Below are 14,454 nucleotides of genomic sequence, written 5' to 3' on the forward strand. Positions count from 1 at the left end.
TTGATTCATTGGAAAAGACTCTGATGCTGGGAAGGATTGGGGGCAGGAGGAGAAGGGGACGACAGAGGATGAGATGGCTGGATGGCATCAATGACTCGATGGACATGAGTCTCAGTGAACTCCGGGAGTTGGTGATGGACAGGGAGGCCTGGCATGCTGCAATTCATGGGGTCACAAAGAGTCAGACACGACTGAACTGAACTGTATTATAATAATCAGAATGTGCTAATAATGGAAAGTTCAACCATGAATTGAGAAAATTTTCGTATCTTCAATATTCCTACATAATAAAAAATAACCACATAAAACCAAGTGTTTATAGTATTTTATTTAGTATTCTCTCTTGAGAGTGCTAAATGTTATTAAATAAAATAAGCAACTTACTGCAATGCTTTGAATTTAAAATAAACATTAAAAGCCTTATTGCTCTTTAATAATATCTTGGAATGAGGGGTCTAAAATTTGCTTGATGAATGCATTCTATACAGATGGACTTCATATGTTCTGATTTTTAAGATCATCCCTAGACATCTTTTGAGCAATGCCTTAATCTTTACTCTAGCTTATTCCTAATACTATGTCCTAGCCATAAAAGCCATAGCTAATCAGTTTATCCCTAAGAAAACACATGACTACACTGTGCGTTGGTTTTGAAAAATAAGCACCAAGGGCTTCCCTGATAGGTCAGTTGGTAAATAATTCTCCTGCAATGCAGGAGACTCCGGTTCGATTCCTGCGTTGGGAAGATCCGATGGGGAAGGGACAGGCTACCCACTACAGTATTCTGGCCTGGAGAATTCAGTCCATGGCGTCGCAAAGAGTCGGACATGACTGAGCAACTTGGACTTTCACTTTCTTTCATCCACAGTTTCCTGTATGATAGACTTAAAAAAATTACGACTGAAGACTTAGTAAGACAAACTTACTTTTACAGTTTGGTTTATATGTGTGTATGTACACACTCACATATGTTTATATGTATTGAGTATTATCTCTTAGTCTGACATTGTTAAATTATTTTAATATGTTGTTGTTGTTGTTGAGTCACTCAGTCCTGTCTGACTCTTTTGTGACCCCATGGACTGTAGCCTGCCAGGTTCCTCTGTCCCTGGATTTCCCAATCAAGAATACTGGAGTGAGTTGCCATTTCCTTCTCCAGGGGATCTTCCTGACCAGGGATCAAACCCGTGTCCCCTGCATTAGCAGGCAGATTCTTTACCACTGAGCCACTAGGGAAGCCCTTTATTTTAATAGATTTTTAATAGATTGTGTCATTTATTCTTCTGAACTTCAGGTAGTCCAGGGTATTATTATTGTGTGTACAAATAACAAATAAAATAACTAACTGAAGCTCAGGGAGTTCAGATCACCTTTCCAAAGCAGTGACTCCAGGAACTAAAAACAGACTTCTCTAAATCAAAAAATGCAAAATAGTGCCATGAATTTGCCATGAAAGTTTATTTATTCAGATTCACTTAGAAATTAATGAATTGGAGAATAAAAAATTCTATTTAAGTTGATTTCAAAAGTAAAATAACATAAACTTTTTTCCTCACCGTTAACCCATTTGGGAGAAGTTTAAACTTTATATGCCTCTAAAAGAGTCCTTATGTCAGGAGAAATTACAAATATATATGACTTGTGAAAAAAGAAAAAAATTATCTATTCATATTTTATGTCATAGTAGAATTTAATACCAAAAATTAATTACTCACCAAATCTACCTTTCCCCAGAAAAATAAAATAATTATAGCTCTTCTCAAGATAGCACGGTCAAGTGCAAAATGTCCTGAGTCTTTGTTGAAAATAAAACCCGAGTATTTGCTGTCATTGTAGCAAGTTCAATGAACTTCTTGTTATTGCTGGATATGTTTATCTTTGTAACCCAAGCAATGGTACCCAACAACTTGGCACTTAATCATTTTAAAATTAAAAGATTAAGTCCACTGAAAGCCTAATTATGAAAGCTGGAAGAAAAAAAATGGGGAAAAAAAGGAGTGCAAATAATTTTAAGCTTAGTATCCAAATAAACCTTGGAAAGGAATGCTTAATTAACTCTATGGTGTTGTTCTCCAAGAAAAGAATATATTTATTTTCCCTAGGAAATTAAACTTTTCTGTAGTTAGATATTCAAAGACTAAAGAAACTTAATTGAGATTCTTAAAAGATAGTAAGCAGGACTTGTTGCTATGACTCCTACCACCAGCATGCAGCTTAATCAGCACCCATGGCAATCACTGGGAGGAAATGGCTATTTTAGTTCTTAGTTCTACTTCTAAAGATGCAGGGATCAAAACTGAAATTTGACCTAGAAGCTGTCATGGTTCTAAAGCTGCATGACAAAAGCTTTGGCAAGTGTTAATAAGAATAGGAAAACAACAACCAACAAAGCATTCAGATTTCTCAAACTTTCAAGACAGTAAAGTGCAGCAGACTAGCCAAGAGCCTAACAGCCAAAGATTAAACCCAATGTGCCGTGATGGGCATGCTCACTGCTCTAATCTGTTGTCAATGATCAAAGACGAGATGTTTTCTCATACTGAACACCCAGTAAACAAACAGTGAGCTACAGCCACTGGGACGGAAGAAGCAAGCCAGTGACCAAGAAAACAGAAGGACCGGCTGGACCTGAGAGCAGACAGATACTTGCACCTCGATTCTGCCGTCGGCGCAGGAACTGAAGGATCAGGGTCAAGTCTGCTGGTGCTTCTGAGCAGTCAGAGGGAGAGACACACTGCCTGAACACACCTGCACCCAGAGCTTCGCCCGCGTGGAGCCCCACATATGGAGAAAGCCACAGTGGAAAATGAAAAGACATCCGTACAGATACCCAATTAGTCTTTGGAAATTCGCCTATCCAGAACTCTTTAATTATATAGTGTTTCATTTTAACTATGTTGCTTTGGGTCAGTCCCTTACACAGAAGATGGGAGAGAACTGAATGAGTCTTTCAACCCCAAGGATATAGTCTTCTTCAAAGATTCAAAGGGAGGGGATATATGTACATCTGTGGCTGATTCACTTTGCTGTACAGTAGAAACTAACACAACATTGTAAAGCAACAATACATCAACAAAAATTAAAAATAAAATAAATAACGTTTTAAAATAATAAAAAAGATTCACCATTTTGAACTTTAAAAACCAAAGTAAAGCAAAAAAAAAGGAAAAAACAGAGTGGCAAAAAAAAAGAAAGGAAACAGAAAAAAGGCCCAGAATTAGGGCGACCTGCAGATCAGAACGTGAAACTTAAGGTGTTAAGAAAAAGGATCTTTCTTCTCTGCCCTTCATCTCATATCATGCACAATAAGTATAAAGATATGAAAAAAGGAGACAATATTGCATAATGCTAAATAATTAAGGGTTTAAATAACTACTAAATCCTCTCATTACTTAACTATATCACATTCTTTGATATCAAAAGTTTCAAATTTTTAATTTTCAACTGAATTTGAATAGTATAATTGTCCACTAAGTTATAATCTGTAAATAAATACATTGAATTATTTCATTCATAATTAAGTGGATGTCCTAACATCTCTGAGTCAAATTTTTATAAATGTCTGATTATATCACACATTCAATGGGAAATTGGATCTTAAGAGCTTGTTTTATGGTTCTGTTTTTTGGGAGGGACGCCAACTGCACACTCTTAGTAAAACACTCTTTCATCCGGAAAGTTTGCCATCTTGCACAGTTTCTAGGGAGGACCACCTGGGTAGCAGGAACTAACAGGTAGCATTTCTCTGGACAGGTAGATCCGCACAGCAATCCTGAATCCCTTGGGTTGACCTAAGTCATACCAGATCATCCTCATACTTATTGATGTGGGATATATGCAGTTTCGTTCATTAGCAATTGTCTGAATTGAGAATATTTTCAGTTTGTTATTGTTTGTTCTTGATGGCTTCGTTCTCTCTCTCATCAGAAGACTACCTTCCGGTTGGTATTCTAACAGAAAGTTTCTCTTCTCATTATCTCTTCTGATTCCTTCCTTTCTGCTACATCTGTAACTAAATCTGATAATTTCCCTATCACTCCCTGGCTGAACGGCTATAGTTGGCACGCTCTTGCGTTAGAACCATTTTCTCAATCCTTATATGAAGACTTCTGCCTGTGCTGCAGTGATCCAGGTTCTTGGACAAAAGAACATTTGCAAAAGGGTGCTTGGGGCTCTGGGCCATGACTGAATGGAAGGGGACTAATGATGCTTATGTTAAAGCTGAAGCTCCAATACTTTGGGCACCTGATGCGAAGAATTAACTCCCTGGAAAAGACACTGACGCTTGGGAAAGACTAAAGGCAAAAGGAGAAAGGGGCAGCAGAGGATGAGATGGTTAGATAACACCACTGACTCGATGGACATAAATTTGAGCAAACTCCTGGAGATAGTGGAGGACAGAGGAGCCTGGTGTGCTATAGTCCATGAGGTCACAGAGTCAGACACAACTTAGCGACTCAACAACAATGATGGGCTAGCGCAGAGGGAAATCAAATGAGGTAGCCAGGGCTCAGAGGACAATGAGTGGGTTTAGAGGTAGAGTACCAGAGTGAGAGGCAGAGGGTAAGATGCTGTGACCAGCAGACCCTGCTTTGCCCACTGCTGGGCACCATTCTCAGGTGTTCTACATGATCGGAAGCCCTCAGGGGCACAATGGCAATCACACAATGGCAGCTGTGCATTGTTACTGATGCTATAGCAAGACTGGTTTTAATTTAGATGCTCAGCAAATCCCACTTAACAACAAAATCCAGGGGTGAGTTATGAGAACCCGCGTCAAGGGAGGGTGGGGAGGGCGGAAATGACTAATCCCGAAAGGGTCAAAAACACTCATGAGATCTGGGGGGACATCACAGAAGAGCTGACGACGTGTTCTACAAAGGAACAGGAGTGGCAGGAAGTCAGGCAGCTGCAGCGGTCAGTCAGAAAGCGAAGCAGACAAATAGCCTGAACTTCAAAGAGGCAGACTTCCATGAGGGTAGCACCCCATGTCCCAGTCCAGAGGTCATGGGGGGAGGTGGAAAAATTCATAACAGAGAGCTGGAGCGGGGAAGCAGACTCGGGTGGGCCCCGAGCACGCTCAGCCCACCTCCTTGGTTCTGGCCACACCTCCACCCCTCGTTCTGACACAATCACACACGCCCAGATTCCCTTCACGGTCCGCATTCAGAAAACCTCCCGGGATGAATGCAGCCTCCATGGGTCTCTCCCATTCTGGACCGACGGCTTTAGCAATCATTACATTAGTCTAGATCTCCATTATCTAATTTTCTCAAATTCTCAGATGGTTTTCTACGCGTGTGACTTTTGTATCTCCCAATTGATATACAAGTACTTTTGAAGCAGAAATGAGAATCTGGGCTTCATGCATCTTTCGCTGTCATGATATGTAGAAAGGTGAGCATGCTTGGTCCAATCAATATTAAAACACACTTAAGAGGCTGCTTGTTTTGAAAGGAGTACTCTTCTTAGTTTTTTTTACCTTCTTAAATTTTTTCAGCTTTGATGAGGTATAATTGACAAACAAACTTGTGTATATATATGTGTGTGTGTGTATTTAACATGGTGATATAGATAAACATTGTGAATGATGACCATGATTAAGTTAATTAACACATCCATCGCCTCACAAAGTTACCTCTTTTTCCATGGTGACAAGCTTAAGGTCTACTCTCTAATAACTTCAAGTATATAATATAGAGCATTATTTTACTATGGAAGTGTTAAAATGGTTAAAATGGTACTATGGTGGCCTTAAGTACAATGATTCTGTGATAATGATGATTTTAATATGAGGCGATGAGGCTGTTGTTGTCGTTCAGTCGCCAAATCATGTCCAACTCTTTCCAACTCCACGGACTGCAGCACTCCAGGCTTCCCTGTACCTCACCATCTCCCAGAGTTTGCCCAAGTTCATGTCCATTGAATCGGTGATGCCATCCAACCATCTCATCCTCTGTCACCTCCTTCTCCTCCTGCCCTCAATCTTTCCCAGCATCAGGGTCTTTTCCAAAGAGTCAGCTCTTTGCATCAGATGGCCAAGGTATTGGAGCTTCAGCTTCAGCATCAGTCTTTCTAATGAACATTCAGGGTAGATTTCCTTTAAGAGGGACTGGTTTGATCTCCTTGCAGTCCAAGGGACTCTCTAGCACCACAGTTCAAAAGCATCAACTCTTTGTCACTCAGCCTTCTTTATGGTCCAGCTCTCACATCCGTACATGACTTTGAGAAAGACCATAGCCTAGACTATACAGAGCTTTGTCAGCAAAGTGATGTCTTTGCTTTTTAATACACTGTCTAGGTTTGTCATAGCTTTCCTGCCAAAAAGCAATCTTCTGATTTTCATTGGTATTTTTAAATTGTTTTACCTCCTTTGAGTTTAGTTATCACTTTACCTACCTCCCAGTTAAACAGGATGTAGGTATCATGTTATATAAAAGGGATTTTATTAAGGTAATGCTGAGAAATGGTTGAAACTAAATAATAACACTAAGTAGTGATCTCTACTTCATTTATACCTAAGGAACCAATTATTTAAAAATTGTGCACTTATGTTAATAGTTGCTCTGGATTTTTCTTCTTTACAGACTTCTCGCCCTGAGTTTAATTTCTCATCTATAATTAACAAACAAAATTATATTATTCTTTGTAAATTTTTCTTTAGGAAGGAAAGAATCTATCAAACTGTGATAATAATGGATCTTTGTCACACATATATGTAGCATCTCATTATGAATTTTTGTTCTTTTTGTACTGTTTCATAGAAAACCTGAAGCAGGACTGCAGAAAATCCCCTTACTATCCAACGTTCGTTATTTGTGCTTCAAATTTAGACTGAAGCAGACAGCTGACTTATCTCAATAACAGAAAATGTCCATTAAAATAAATATGTTACTGTGTATCATTAGATTGGCCAAACAGTGCATTCAAGTTTTTCCATAAGATGGTTAAGGATACAATGCATGATAGATGATAGAGGGAGGTGAAGCTGGAGAGGACCAGTGGGGCAAGAAGAACTGTGCTGGCATGGGTTGTTTGGATCATCACGTGGGGTGATTTGGGAGGAGACCAAGGAGGCGAGGTGACTGGCAATGGGAAAACCACCAACATCCAGGCTGGAGCGGGTAAGGACATAGGATAAGACAGTGTGGGCATTCAGATGTGTGATGACATCCGCTCAACAAGGCCAGGCATACTGGAGTCATCAAGAAAAACAAAGAGAAGGAAGAGGGCAAAGGAAGAGAGGAGGGAACCAGTCAGACTCAGGAAGGAGGAATTCCATTTTGCAGGCATTGAGACTGAAGCCTGCAAGGGGCGGCTGGGTGGACAGAGCTGACCCTTGAGCACACAGAGCCAGATTTATGGGCACATATGTAACGCTTGAAACCCCGAGACAGGAAATCATCAGTAATTTTCTGTGGGAGAGTTACTGTAAACTGGAGAGCACCGTCCATCAACAGGCTAAGACGTGACTGGTAAGATGGCAGAGGAGCTCAACAGAGACTTAGGCTAAGTCTCAGCAAGGCCCAGGTGAGGAGAGGCAGCAGCACGGGGCTCAGCTAGCTTGATGGGGGATGGAAGCTTCTGGAAGAGCTAGTTCTCCAGGCATGTCCCAGGCTTCATCCTCAACGCTGGTTGAACCTCATGTGAGAACTGCAGGTCCACCTCTCAAGCTCAAACTTTCTGATCTCAAATCTTGGCAGTGGGACCCACAAACCGGTACTTAGCATATTCTCCAAGTTATTCTATTCAGACAATAGCCTTAGAGGCTCTAGAACAAGATGTCTTACAGAAACAGCCAGAGATAGTGATTTTGCTATCATTACATAGTTTGCTGCTGCTGCTGCTGCTAAGTCGCTTCAGTCGTGTCCGACTCTGCGCGACCCCAGAGACGGCAGCCCACCAGGCTCTGCCGTCCCTGGGATTCTCCAGGCAAGAACACTGGAGTGGGTTGCCATTTCCTTCCCCAATGCATGAAAGTGAAAAGTGAAATTGAAGTCGCTCAGTCGTGTCCGACTCTTAGCGACCCCATGGACTGCAGCCCACCAGGGTCCTCCTTCCATGGGATTTTCCAGGCAAGAGTACTGCAGTGGGGTGCCATTGCCTTCTCCATTATATAGTTGGGTTATCTCAAATATTGTAGAGAAAGTAATGAGTGACTATTCTGACTTTAGGTTGTCTTAACAAAGTAAAGAAGAATTTAATTCCATGTCATCTTACCTTCTGAACTCCTCAGGCACTCTTCCAGTCCTATCGGTTATATAGGTCAGGCCTTTATCTCCTGTTGGGATGTAGTTCTGTCTGTCTGCCATGTCATGAGTCCTGGGCACAGAGTATGTGGCTTCGGATTATCTATCCTCATTCCCTCACCTCTTGTCAAACAGTCGAAAATAGAATGACCTCAAATCAGTCAGGTTGCAACCATCAGAATCTAATTCTTTTTTAAGGCCTCTAAGTTTCTAGGTTGGAACTAATTCTGTCCTTGACTTTAAACCCATCTCCTTTACCCTATTTTTTCTTTGTTTTTCAATCATCTAAGGAGAAAGACCTATATTTTTGTAACCATAAATGTCAGCTCTCTTTCCAATTAAAAATAGTAAAATGAGACTTACACTTAAAGTTTTAATAAACTGAAAGTTACATATTTAATTTAGAAACGTATCTTTCAAAAAAAGTGATAGTTAAGACTACACTTATTTTTAGTTGCACCATACCAACTGCGTATTTCATACAGTCAACACATTCTTGAAAAATAAAGCAATCTTCTGAACTGTTCACTACAAAACATTTAGTTTAGTGTGACAAGAAGATATTGAATAAAGGATTTATACATTTCAATTTATGACAAACTCAAACTTAAGTAAAATAAACAGTAATTTACAATAGCCTTAGAAACTTCAAATTGAAATTAAAATAAAGAAATACCAGCTGATTATATTTGAAATTATTCTGTGCAGAGCTTACTCCAGCACTTCACTAACACACTTCCACCCAGGCATGAATTTCCACATTCAAATGTTTTCCTGTGAAACTAGTGTGACTATCTGGACGTCTTTACAGTTCTCACGGAAGTATCGATCCTTTATCATATGTGTTTCAGACATTTGCTGTATGACACAGGGAACTCAAACCTGGTGCTCTGTGACAGTCTGATGGGGTGGGAAGTGGGAGGGAAATTCAAGAGGGAGGAGGTATATGTACACCTATCGCCGATTCATGATGATACATGGCAGAAATCAACATAATATTGTAAAGTAATTATCCTCCAATTAAAAAAATTTTTTAATAAAACATCAAATTTTCAGAGGTCAACCTGATGATCTCTCTATTGTGAAACACGTTTACCAGGCATCTCTTTTAGGAATGAGCTCAAGCAGCTGGCTCCCTCAGTTCCTTCTCTCCTTGAATAGGCATGCTCCTCCCTTGACTCTGACTATCCCCAATGATTTCTGTGAGCATTAGCATGCAGCAGAAGTGGCGCTATGGAACCTACGATGTTCTAGCTTATAAGAGGTCTTGCAGCTTCTGCCTGGGTTTTTTCCTAGAACACTTTTCTAGGGATGTACCCACTTGGAACCCAGCCACCATGCTGCAAAAAGTCCAAGCCACTTGCAGGCAGCCCCACCTGAACTCCCAACCAGTAGCCAGCATCCACCGTCAGCTACAGGTGGGAGCCACTTTAAGCGACCAGCCCAAGTCTTCAGATGCCTGACCCTCAGCATATACTGAACTGCAAGGCAGGAGACCTCAAATAAGAACTGCTCAGCAGTAAAGTCCACAGAACCATAAGGGATAATAACTAATTGTTTTAATTCACTAGTTATAAGGATACATGGTATGCAGCAAAGATAACCAAAATATCAATCTTTCTCTGCTCAGGATCAAACTTTTATAATTTTCTAGAGCATATAACATACTAGAGGGCTTCCCAGATGGTTCAGTTCAGTCTCTCAGTTGTGTCCAACTCTTTGTGACCCTATGGACTGTAGCACACCAGGCCTCCCTGTCCAGAGTTTATTCAAACCCATGTCCACTGAGTCAGTGATGCCATCCAACCATCTCATCCTCTGTCGTCCCCTTCTCCTCCCACCTTCAATCTTTCCCAGCATCAGGGTCTTTTCCACTGAGTCAGTTCTTCGCATCAGATGGCCAAAGTATTGGAGTCCCAGGTGGCACTAATGGCAAAGAACCCACCTGTCAATGCAGGAGACATAAGAGTCACAGGTTCAATCCCTGGGTTGGGAAGATCCCCTGGAGGAGGGCAGGGCAACCCACTCCAGAATTCCTGCCTGGGAAATCCCATGGACAGAGGAGCCTACAGTCCTCTGGGCTCCTCTGGTGGGCTACAGTCCATAGGGTCGCAAAGAGCTGGACATGACTGAAGCGACTTAGCACAGCAAACCATGTAATATACTAGAGGCCAATTGACCCTTAAAAAGTTTCAACTAGTAGTTTAGCACCTTTAAAATATTCTTGGTTTGTTTCATGGAAATAGCTCAAGCTTATCTTTTTACATGTTTTTATTAATTATTACTAAATCAAGATCTGAGCTACACAAATGTATAGAATCATGAATGACCCTTCATCAAACAAAAGAGAAAACAGGATCCCTCACGTCTGCATAATCCACCTAAAGATGATCATTTGCTTCTCCGACTTCAAATCCTGCCTCTCTGTACCTTGTTCATAACTACCTCTAGGGGGTCATACTTCTCTGAAGAAAAAAAAGTATGAATTTGAGATGATACCACATGTCATTATTCTTGGCTTAAATTTGCAAATAATTTTCAGATCCTTAACCAAGATCCTTTTTACTGAAACTGAATGACATCAAAATATTTCTGTCTGATGTTCTCCTCTTGTCAAAATTTGTGGACTCCTAGATCTAACACTGAATGTTAAAGATGTCACACTTCACTGTTCTAATTTCAGGGCACTGATACATGTTATGTGGTTGATATTTCTCTTCCTGCAGATAATGTTTATCCTCCTTCCCTTTCCCTCAACCAGCCCTCCACATACCTGTTCACCTCCAAACAGGTAATTTATTACATGGATTTACTGCTCACCAAAGGTTGGTGACCTTCTAACCTTTATTTTCCTTCTTATTCTTGTGCTCTGATTAATTTCTCACTATATGTTTCCAATTTACTAACATATGTGTTAACATGTTTAGCCATCACCATTTAATTAACATCTCAAAAATGAAATTTATCTTCTGTCCAAAGCATCTGGAAAATAAACCATCTGTTTTATTCTTTAAAAACTCTATCAAGGGATCTACTATATCCCCAATCCTCAAGGTTTCAAATCTCCAGAAAATGCTTCTTATTCAACCTCCTCTTTATCAATTAATTTCCTAATTTTAGACTTTTCATTAGAAATATCATCCATCCATCTTTCTTTCTCCATTTCTACTAGTGCTACTATTTCGCCGCAACTGAACCAGACGTGGACCATAACACTTCAGGATTACTGTGACAACCGGTTCTGCCCTAATTTACCCCTTATCTTAAGCAACACTGCTCAATTTGTCTTCCTCAAACACTCATTTCACTACAATTCCTCTCTACTCAAGAATATTCCATGATTTCCTCTTTCCTATTATATACATTCTCAATTCCTCAGGTTGCTTTTGAAGGCTATCCAAAATCAAGTCTCATCCTGCCAATCCATTCTGTCAGTCGTGTCTTATTGCTCCCTGAAATTCTTTCAGCTCTGCTCAGGGATCCATTACTCTATGTGGAATACCTGTCTCCTTCCCAAATCCTTCACATCCCTTCAAGCACCACCAGGTTCAGAGCCACTCCCTCCATGAAACTTCCCATAATATCTCCTGTATAATGTTCAACGTCACTTTTTAAATACAACAAAGAACACTGAGTGATGTGGTGACAGGAGAAATTTAAAATATTCCCCCACCTGTCTCACACCGGAGCCTGCAATTTCATAATTAGTGACTGTGCAGGTTCAAGCGAACCTTGCAGCTAAAAAATAAATATTCTTAGCGATGAGTTAGTCCCATACTTTTTCAGTATGAAATATTTCATCATATCTTTTGTGCAGAGCAAAACTTGGGGGCAGAGAGGAAGCCCACTGCATACCTTGAAAAGCTGAAGGCATCACTGAGAAAATAAAATAAAAGGAGAAAGCAAGGGATACCAAATCTCAATTTGCCTGCTTAGCAAATAATGTGGGGTTTTTTTGAGAAACAGCCTTGTGCATTATAAATATGATAACTATCAATTATTCAGAATATTTTGATTAACCAATTACTCTCATTCTTCCATGATGCTAGAGCATGGGTTTCTTCTTCTGAGTCAAGCAAGAATTGATGGCTATATTCATCCCCACAGCACCGTCTTCCTCTCTTGAAATGATATATTTCAGTTGTCATGACACCAGTAAAAGATGGACTTACCCTGCTGGCACAGTCAGGCATTCAGCTACACTGCTTTCCCCCTTATCCTAGCAATTTGGACTCCAATGCTAAATCCTCACCCCCCTACTACTTCTAAATAAAAGAAGTGCTAAGTAATGAAGTTCTGTGCTTTTCACAAGTGAATTAAAAGATGAGGAGAAAGATGACCTTAAGTGACCAAGTGTTTTCTCTCTCATTTCTGCACAGATTTCCTTCCTTCCTTCCTTCTCTCATGCTGCCCGCCCCTCCTTCCAGGGCTCTTGCTATGTGTGGACTGCGTGTCTGGGTCTCTGTCCTGATCTCTGGCCTCAGACCCTCACTCCCAGACCACCCATTTGTCCTTTCCTCTACCACCCGGCCCGCTGGGTTCTCACCGGCTTCCTCAACCCACTCTCTCCTACTAGCCATCTGACAGCTCCATGAGCTTTTAGTGACCTCAGTCACAATAAGAAAATGCAGTCCATTTATGGCACAGAAAGGAACAGACAAATTTCAGCTGTCAGTTTACAGGTAGGATAGAGAAGTTCTAAGAGTCAGAGACCAAACTCAGTCTGATCAGAGGGGTTCAGGGGCTAACCCCACCTCCTCTCCAGAACACTCTCCTGTAACCTGCTGCTGCTGCTAAGTCACTTCAGTCGTGTCCAACTCTGTGCGACCCCATAGACGGCAGCCCACCAGGCTCCCCCGTCTTTGGGACTCTCCAGGCAAGAACACTGGAGTGGGTTGCCATTTCCTTCTCCAATGCATGAAAGTGAAAAGTGAAAGTGAAGTCGCCCAGTTGTATCAGACTCTTATTGACCCCATGGACTGCAGCCTACCAGGCTCCTCTGTCCATAGGATTTTCTAGGCAAGAGTACTGGAGTGGGATGCCATTGCCTTCTCCGCCTGTAACCTGAGATCCTGTCTAATTTGTTGAGGTAAAAGCCAAGACCTACCGTCTTCATTATAGTTTGGAAATGCAAGCTGGGGAAATAATTAACTTCAAAAGTATGTGCACCTTACCCTTGGATAGATAGTCCACTCAAGCTTAAGGTCACTCTTCCTGGAGACTTTAGGCAGTATACAAAATAGCATCTTTAAATGCTTTCAGTGAAGTGAACAGATTACTTCACTGAAAGTCAATTATGTTGGTTTTTCCATTTATGAGAGCTTTTCCCCTCTATGTGTTATTCTAACAGGAGTTTATATGACCATGTACAACAAAAGAAAGAGCCTGAAACTCATTCTGCCATGCTTGGGAAAAAAAGTGTTTTATCTTTCCCTTTTAAACGGAACATTTTCCTTCTGTTTCAGAAAACTTTTTAAAGACAGCTCATGCTGCAGATCATTCGCAAGACGAGTTTATTCACAGGCCCTTAAAAATAGGACTTTTTAAAACTTTTCCAAAGTCATGCAACAGACTATGAATGTCTTGACCACAATTAACATTCATAGGCAAAAATGTCCTCAGCTTTCTCTGTCCTCCTTTCTTCCAAGCTGGCCAGCGTCTATAAACTCCACCGATTAGCAGTCAGAGCACCCCCTACCCCTCGAGCCTGTGGGAACTTAGGAATTTCCACCCGAGCACGTCAATCCCCAAGGCCTCCTTCACTCTGGAAGAAATCCCTCACAACAAAGGACAAGGGAGAGGCCGGGGGAGGGGCATAATGGACTTGGCCGAAAAGAAACGAGAACACTGGCACTGAAGGGTCAGTCCGGGCTGCCCGCCGATCCCTAATCAGCACGAAAAGCGGCCGCGCCGGCGGCTCCTCCGACCGCGCCTGCGGGATGCATGGTTCCAGCCCTCGCCCCCTGCGCGCGGCTCCGAGCTCTTCTCCCGGGACGCCACCTCCTCGGGCACCGGTCCCCGCACCCGAGTTCCCCGACCCCAGCCACTCGCACCCAAGTGCCGCCCCTAAACTCCAAAGCGGAAGCGGGGGCGGGGGGGCACTCGGTCTAGAAACTTGAGCGGAGCGGCGCGCGCGCACCCCAGCACCCTGGGACACGGACCGGGTCGCACCCACCTCCCACTGGCCCGTCTCACCCCGAGGCAG

The 14,454-nt window shown here is 41.8% G+C and overlaps 1 protein-coding gene across 1 annotated transcript in view; it reads right to left on the minus strand.

Annotated features, from left to right (window-relative positions):
• The window catches only part of GPM6A (glycoprotein M6A), a 259,067-nt gene that overhangs the window by 243,831 nt on the left and 782 nt on the right, over positions 1-14,454 (minus strand). The gene's annotated exons all lie outside the window — the stretch shown is intronic.

The sequence above is a fragment of the Bison bison genome, unplaced genomic scaffold, assembly GCF_000754665.1.
Source record: "Bison bison bison isolate TAMUID 2011002044 unplaced genomic scaffold, Bison_UMD1.0 scf7180017864514, whole genome shotgun sequence".
Taxonomy (NCBI): Eukaryota; Metazoa; Chordata; class Mammalia; order Artiodactyla; family Bovidae; genus Bison; species Bison bison.